At 43.2% G+C, this 7,673-nt stretch overlaps 1 pseudogene; it reads left to right on the forward strand.

Annotated features, from left to right (window-relative positions):
• The first annotated feature begins 581 nt into the window (after positions 1–581).
• Positions 582–4,314, forward strand: LOC147427244 (uncharacterized; annotated as a pseudogene).
• Positions 4,315–7,673: the final 3,359 nt, after the last annotated feature.

Here is a 7,673-nt window from a genome sequence, read left to right on the forward strand (position 1 = left end):
ACAACCAGTCATAATCTTTGTTGGTTGTAGTATAAGTCATACACAGTAGCATGGTGTAAAGGTCAACAATTTAGGGTGGAACGGATCGACAAAAAGCGTTTTACACAAGATTGTGGAATCATGGCAAAATTTGAATAGCCTAGTTGACGACGGTCCTCTGGCAGATCGTGTGGTGGTGAAACTTGCTTACTTCGGCATGCTATAAGAGATTTTGAGGATCGATTATAGAGGATTTCTTGTGGACTTGGTCAATGTGCAATGGTTCAAGACAAACATGGAGGGTTGCAACGCTACTGTGCGCAGAGGAGATTCTGGTTTCCTTGAGATGGATTCAACTAAAAAATGGGCTGACCTAAGAGACACCTTCATACTACCTGAGCATTGTGAACAAGTAAGTTTGTAAATATTTAACATCCAATTTCAGAAGTTATGTGCCTGGAAGAACTCATGTAAGTTATGTGGCTCTGGCAAGTGATATTCATCGTACAAAGTCTGCATCAAATTGGTGGTATGTCATAGAGGTAGCCCCTCATAGTGCACAGACGTATGAGGGCTACCATGTGCCAATCACAACGGCGTCAATGGAGGAGATTGGAGAGGATGCTCAGTTAGAAGCCACTGAGGTGGTGTTAGACGAGCATCAAGTTGCTACTCTCTATGGGGTGCATGCATAGGATCTACAAAATGAAACGGAGGACATCTGTATAAATGGAGAGCTCTATATAGCCATAGGGAGTTATGCTAATCTATGCGAAGATGAGAGAGAGACCTTTTAAATCCATAAACATTGAGTTTGAACACTTTTTCTCTATTTTATAATATATATTGTATTCACGTGACTTTATGTTCAATCTTATCTATATGCTATAATTGAGAAATTTAAATTGTGTTTAATTGTCATTGCTTCCACTCTATGCCAAAGGAGTCCTCAAAGGGCAAGTAGATCTTGCTCTTCTCACGAAGAAGCACGAAGCATGCATTGCTACTCACTAAGGTTTAATTTGAAGCCGGATCGAACTCCTCATTGCAGGAAGTCTCTCTCTCTCTCTCTCTCTCTCTCTCTCTCTCTCTCTCTCTCTCTCTCTCTCTCTCTCTCTCTCTCTCTATATATATATATATATATATATATATATATATATATATATATATATATATATAGATAGATAGATAGATAGGAATCCCTCCCCCTATTATCTATAGATTACAACTTGTCCATATTTTCTTCTCCATTCAATATTAAGTTTAAATGTTTGTGTGTTAAATGCAGGTATGGATGATGATGAGTTTCTTTCTTCTTTGTCACCCCAGGAGAGGAGGTGATATGAGGAGCATCATCGCTCTCGAGAACCATCACGTCGTTCCACTCCTTCAGTGTCTCCCTCTGTTTTGGAGCATTCATTACTCTCCAAAGCTTTGGTATCGATGAGATGATCTTCACACTCTTCTAGGCACCGACACTCTAGTGGTGGGGACGGCGGTTGTTGTGGGGATGCCGCTACTGATGCCTAGACACCGCCTCGTGTTTGTTGGGGCTCCTTACCTTACCATTCTTTGCCCATCACCACACCAGCCACAACATCGCCATCTACGTGAGGTTTTGTGTGGCTATCGTCCGTTCCTGGCTACACACCACTAGCTACTCCTCCAAGTGTCACCCCAGCTGACACTCCTCGCTTCAGGGCCTAGTCCAATGGAGACACCTGACATCCGTACCCCCATCGAGACGCCACTACAGACACCACTCAAGACACCTACCGAGACACCCAGGTTCACACCTCATAGGCAAGAGGGCTTGCCGTACTGGATCGACATCAACAACAACATCATCTTGGATGATGAAGGCAAGAAGGTGATCTTGCGCATGTGTGGTCTTTGCTCTCAGGTTTTTTGACACTACATACTAGACACTTGGAGTGAAGTGCCAAATGAATTAAAAGACAGAGTCATCAGCATGTTGCATGACGAGTTTTCCGTGTCAAGTCAGGATGAACACTTCAATGAAGACCTGATGAAGGTTCGAATGCGCGAACACTGCAAGCACTAGAGTTTTGAAGTGCATAAAGTAATAAAGCATGGGTAGAACACTCTAGATTGACTAGCCAAAGAAGATTGGAAGAATGCAAAGCAAGCAGCGCGCAAGAATCCTGACAAGTGGAAGCAACAAAAAGAGGCAGCCAAAGCGCGAGTAGAGGCACGGAGATCGCATCACTTGGGGAGCGGCGGGTGGGCATAATTTGAGGCCGATTTTGTAAGTTTTTTTGCATTGCTCTTTTGGTTTGGTAGTTATGTCTATTTGATTCTAACATAATGTATTCTTTGTATGTTTTGAATAGTGGTTGATAACAGGACGTGATCCCACACCGTACGAGCACTAGTGCGTAGGTAGAAAGGGCTTAAATGCCCTAATGGACATTCTCAGTTCTTGCGGTGACCTGTTTAGTATTTCACTTTACTCTTTTATATTTGTTGTATTTTAATAATAAGCTAAGAAAATAGATTGTTTTGTAATTATATGTTTATACTTACAGAAAGTCTTATTGTTTTTTAATGAAAAATCCAACAGATATGCCGCTTGAACGCGATGAGATGTCTGATTAGACGATGTTAGTCTAGCTGTAGCTAGATAGCATTAGTTTTCTTTTGTCATAGCATGTATAATGAGATGACGTGTGTACATCTTTTTGTAACTATTGAAAAACGATGTATTTTCTCAATAATGACAATTGTGTTGTACCTATTACATTTGCAAAGCTTAACAATCAAGTGATTTTTCCTATGATGTGTATAATTGTCATTGATTTACTTTTGTCAATTCACTTTTGTCCAATTACTTTTGTCAGTTTTGTCTCTTTATTCTTCAAACAATACTATGCATGATGGAGTTAATGGTTATATTGTCTTGTGGGTGACTGCTTTGGATCTATACCTTGTACTTTCTTTCAAAGGTGAATCTGTGCTTATCTTGGATTCATTTAGCTATACTTGATTCTAGAAACATTCAATATGGTTGTGCCCTGCCACCCAAATTTTTTTACTCTTGGGCATTGCTTTAAGCATCTTTGAATGCAGTGCCACCCAAATTTTTTTACTCTCGCGCATCGCTATAAGAGTCTCTATATAAGCTTTTGCAACGTCACTATAAGCATTGCTATAGAAGGACTGCAATTGTCACTATATACGTCGGTATATAGCGATGCCTATAGCAACGTTCCTGTAGTGACACTTGTAGCAAAGGTCTAAGCGACACCAAGGAGTAAAAAAGCCCAATGTATTTCCGTCGCTAAAAGCATCACAAGTGCACATAACCTTTTGTAGTGAAAGAACAAGGCAGACGGTGGATCATCACCTTTCTCTCTTTACTTGGATGCTACCTCGATTGTCACTTGCATTGCTTCATTTCCAATCCACTTGAGGGGGCAAGTGCAAGTCTAGATGGTGCAAAACATTACTTGGGTACACTTGCTTTTGTTGTTATTAAGAGTGAGAATTTTAAAATCTACACCAACTCCACTCGTGGAGAGCTACTAGTGGCTGACGGTTCTACTCCCAAGGATCGAGCAACTATAAGTCTCGCATATTAAAATAGTTTACACCTTTTAGGGCAAAAAAATATTTGTAACATTTAACGTGTGCTTGTTTCGGTTGACTTTTGTCAATGATCGCAAAGAAGAGTACAAGTCTATCGAAAGGGATATTGAAAATGGAGAAGTGAAAATTTTTGTTGCAAGGAATTTCGGGGCTTTCTTAGGTCGTGAGAATACGTTGTATGTATTTCATCTTACAATCTTGGTGCCTGTCCACAGCAAGCATCTGCAATCTGATCTCGTACAGACTTACAAGACACAGGTTGAGAGTCTTGATTATGGGAAGCAGGTAATATTGGGTAACTTAGTTGCTTGTTAACTGTGTTGCTGACTTCCTTTGTGTTTCTTAGCTCTCACTTTTGACCTATAGGTGTTCGGCACCTTGCATTTCTCCAACATAGGTGTTCTCTTGGAGACATTATGTGCCATTTGCAAATCAAATAAGGTTCATAAAACCACAGAGGGTTTATTCTGTATCACTTGCCTGAAGACAACTACAAGCTAGGAGATTCCCAAGCTTCAAGTAAAGATCAAGCCAAGCGAAGGCTCTGTCATTTCTGCACAATTGGTTGGTCTCATTGTCGATGAGGTCTTAGCTTTGGGCAAGACTTTACAAATCTTGTATTCTAAAAGTCCAATAGTTGCAAGAGAGATCTTGGCATTGACAACACGCATCGGCACATTCAAAATCAATCTTACAAGAAATCTGACTGCTTTTTATCCAGGGTAAAGGCCTTGGAAACAGAATAGGGGTTTACCATTGTATATAAATAATACTGATAAAGCTGTTGATGGGGGCTTTTCACAAGCCAAGCTCCCATACCCCTCTTCTCTCGTCCCCACCCCATGAAAACCCCCTCTTAGGGAGGGAGTGATAAAAGGCATTGGAAAAAGTAAGAAAAAAATAAAAAATGATTATGTAAATATATAAGAAAGGTAAAATAGGCCACCTCATGCCTGCGGGGTAGCCCATCCCCACCTTGCCTCCTTTTTCTTCACTGTTGCCCCGCCGGGTGTCCCTTTTCCTCTCCTCCACTCAAAAGGTCAACCCCCTCTCTCTTCCCCTTGTCCTTTCTCCTTTCTCTCTCCCCTCAAGCTACCCCACCTCTCACCAATAATGCATTATAACTTACCAATAATGCACCCTAACTCACATGCAACTTACCCTATCTTCCAAAATAGTATACCTCACCCCCTCTTTCTCTCTCCTATCATATCCCATGACCCAAATACCCCCCTCTCTCTCTAAAGGGCGCCATGTCTCTTGTCTTGTAGCTAAATAACCTCCCCCACACTCACACACACACACACTCAGTTTCACTGAAAAAGGTGCCCACAGACCCATCCCCACTCGGTGGTTACCCGATTTCTCTTCTGTTCACACACATCTGCACACAGATTCACCTCTGAACACACTCCCCTCTCTCCCCTCTTGTAATTACTTTATTCTCCATGTCACCTCTCACTTTTTTTCATCAACCCATCTCTCTCTCTTAGTCTCTCTCTCATGAGACTGCTTTTCTGGCACATATACACACAGCCAGACAAGCGGGGCCCACAGTCACATGGCCTATGTAGATAATGATTTCTTCATTTCTAAATTCTAGAATTTCTCCCCCCTCCTCCCCTATATAAAGAGGGGTCACCATCACACTAAACACACACACCATCACCAAAGAGTACACTATGCACTGTGTGTGCCTAGTGCACACACACACACCCACACCATCACCATCACCGCAATCACCATGCTCGTCTTGAGCATGACCTCTACACCCTTGGGCTATGGAAGATGAAGGGAAACTAAATGAAGGATGATGGCCATAACCCTCGTGCGAGTCTTCGCCATCAACTCCCACCTATCCGCCATGTGCTCTACCACGCTCTCCCTTCTCATTCCCCTACCCTATGCTCCCCATTTCATCGCCTTATTGTCTAAATAAAGCTTGAGGTTTTGTGAGTATGTTTTCTTGCAATGTTTTGCCCATGTGAGGTGTGCGGAATCACCACCTAGTCTTGTGTTTGGAGTGAGCTTGTGTATGTGTGAAGGGTGTGCGGATTCGCCATCCTTTTGTGGTGCCTAAGTACTAAGCCGTTATACCCCCTCCCTCACCCTCTCTCTCTCTCACTTGATCTCATTCCCTTTCCTCTTCATCATTACTCCCAAGCATCCATCTCTCTTGGATGAAAACTTTGTTATGGTGGTGTGTTGTTTGCATCCTAGCCGCTGAAGCTAGGTGGTGCCCCCCGTTTGCTTTACCATGACAGGCTCGAGGCCTGCCATTCGGTCCCCGATGTTTTAGAGGCCATCGGGGTTCGGGGTTCGCTTTGCTCCCGTCATTTGGTGCCCCCACTGAGGATATTCTCATGAAACCCTTCAGTTTACAAGACTGAAACCCCTAAACTATTGTGAATGGATGAATGGCTAGCAGGACTTGCTAATTGGACGACAGAAGAAGAAGAGCTCCAAGCACAACTAGACGAACTCCGCATCTCCATCGAAGCTCGAGTGCCAGGCGTAACGGTAATCGATTTGCAGTGGGAGAGTCAACCAACACGCCAAACCTAGTGGATATACATAGGCCAAGTGCCAAGAAGAAGAAGGAGAAGGTCGAAACCATGTCCGCAACCTACAACCAAACCACAACAACAAAATGGAAGGAGCTCTACAAAATAGAGAATCAACACTATTCTACTTTGAGAATCGGGTAACTCAAGTCACCGAGGTAATTACCACAGTCAGTTTTCAAGTCGCACTTGATGCTGCAACACAGATAACGGAAGCATTGGCTCACACTCTCACTAGAGAAACTAGGGATCTACTGAGTTTGTTTGAGGAAAGTACACCACCCTCTCCCACAAGCTTGGACAGTGACTAAGCACCTCTAAGCTTCACATGAATCAATACAACCTACCTCAAGACAGATCACACATACCAACACGTGTACGCTCAATCAAGGTAATACTGGATTTGAAGGCTCACTACCAGCACGTCATTGACACCATGCCGGGTGGGGAGCGGTTTTTGGAGGTTCTGGCATCAGATCAACCATTTGTCTTACCTTTGGTACAAGACAATGTGCCATTTGAAGTTTTAATCTATGTCCTAGTATAAGAGGGTATACACGCCTCCTTGTAAAGAAGAAAAAAACCTTTGCAAGTTAAGCAGTGTGTCTTTCTAGCTCTCTCTCAGTAATCATGGCAAGTGTAGCATTTCCAACATTTAAAGGAAAGAAGGGGGAGGATTTGGTAACAGACTTCCTAGATGACTTTGAAGTAGCATGTGTAGTGAGCAACAAAGATACGGATGAATCCCGGGTTAGAATCTTTAAGCATCTCATGAAGCTAGAAGCTAGATCATGGTACAATGCACTTCCACAAGCAACCAAGGATGACTTGGAACCCTTAAAAACCGCTTTTAAGAGGCGCTTTGGGGGAGGTACCACTTCAGAAAAGTTGTGGGACAAGTTGAGAGACTTGAAGCAGGAGGGTCTTTTAGAATATGCCACCTATGAGTCCAAATTTATGGATTTGTGGGAACGGTGGGTTGAGTCACTGGCAAGGGGGGAAGCTGCACCCGATTTCCTAAAAAAAGATCGGTTCACGCATGGCTTATGGTCGCTTCTCAAGGAGAAGGTGAAAGGTAGATTCCCGGCTACGTACGAGTTAGCCGTTGAGATTGCTCGCCTTAAGGACAAGAAGCTGCGAATGAAAGCCAAAGAAACCGAGTCAACAGAAACAGCAACATCACGTCAACCAGCAACTACGACAACCACCATTCCACCACCACCACTGGCTCTTGGGGTAAGAGATGACCAACAAGATATGTTGGCCCATATTACTGACCAGCTGCAGAATTTGTCTGTCCACTTAATACAACAAGGGAGGAGTCAAGAAAGAGATCAAGACCCTGGAAGAGCACGACGACAAAACAGGGAGTATCATTGCTACAACTGCGGAGAAGACGGTCACTGTTGGGTTAAAGGCCCGTGTGCCCGGCTGCCCGTTGTTCAGCCGCCCATGTACATCCATTCATTTACTCATTCATAATAACTATACTCATAACTACACATTGTAGTGTGAGTACCG

The sequence above is a fragment of the Adiantum capillus-veneris genome, chromosome 24, assembly GCF_014529385.1.
Source record: "Adiantum capillus-veneris isolate H3 chromosome 24, ASM1452938v2, whole genome shotgun sequence".
NCBI classification, from domain to species: domain Eukaryota; kingdom Viridiplantae; phylum Streptophyta; class Polypodiopsida; order Polypodiales; family Pteridaceae; genus Adiantum; species Adiantum capillus-veneris.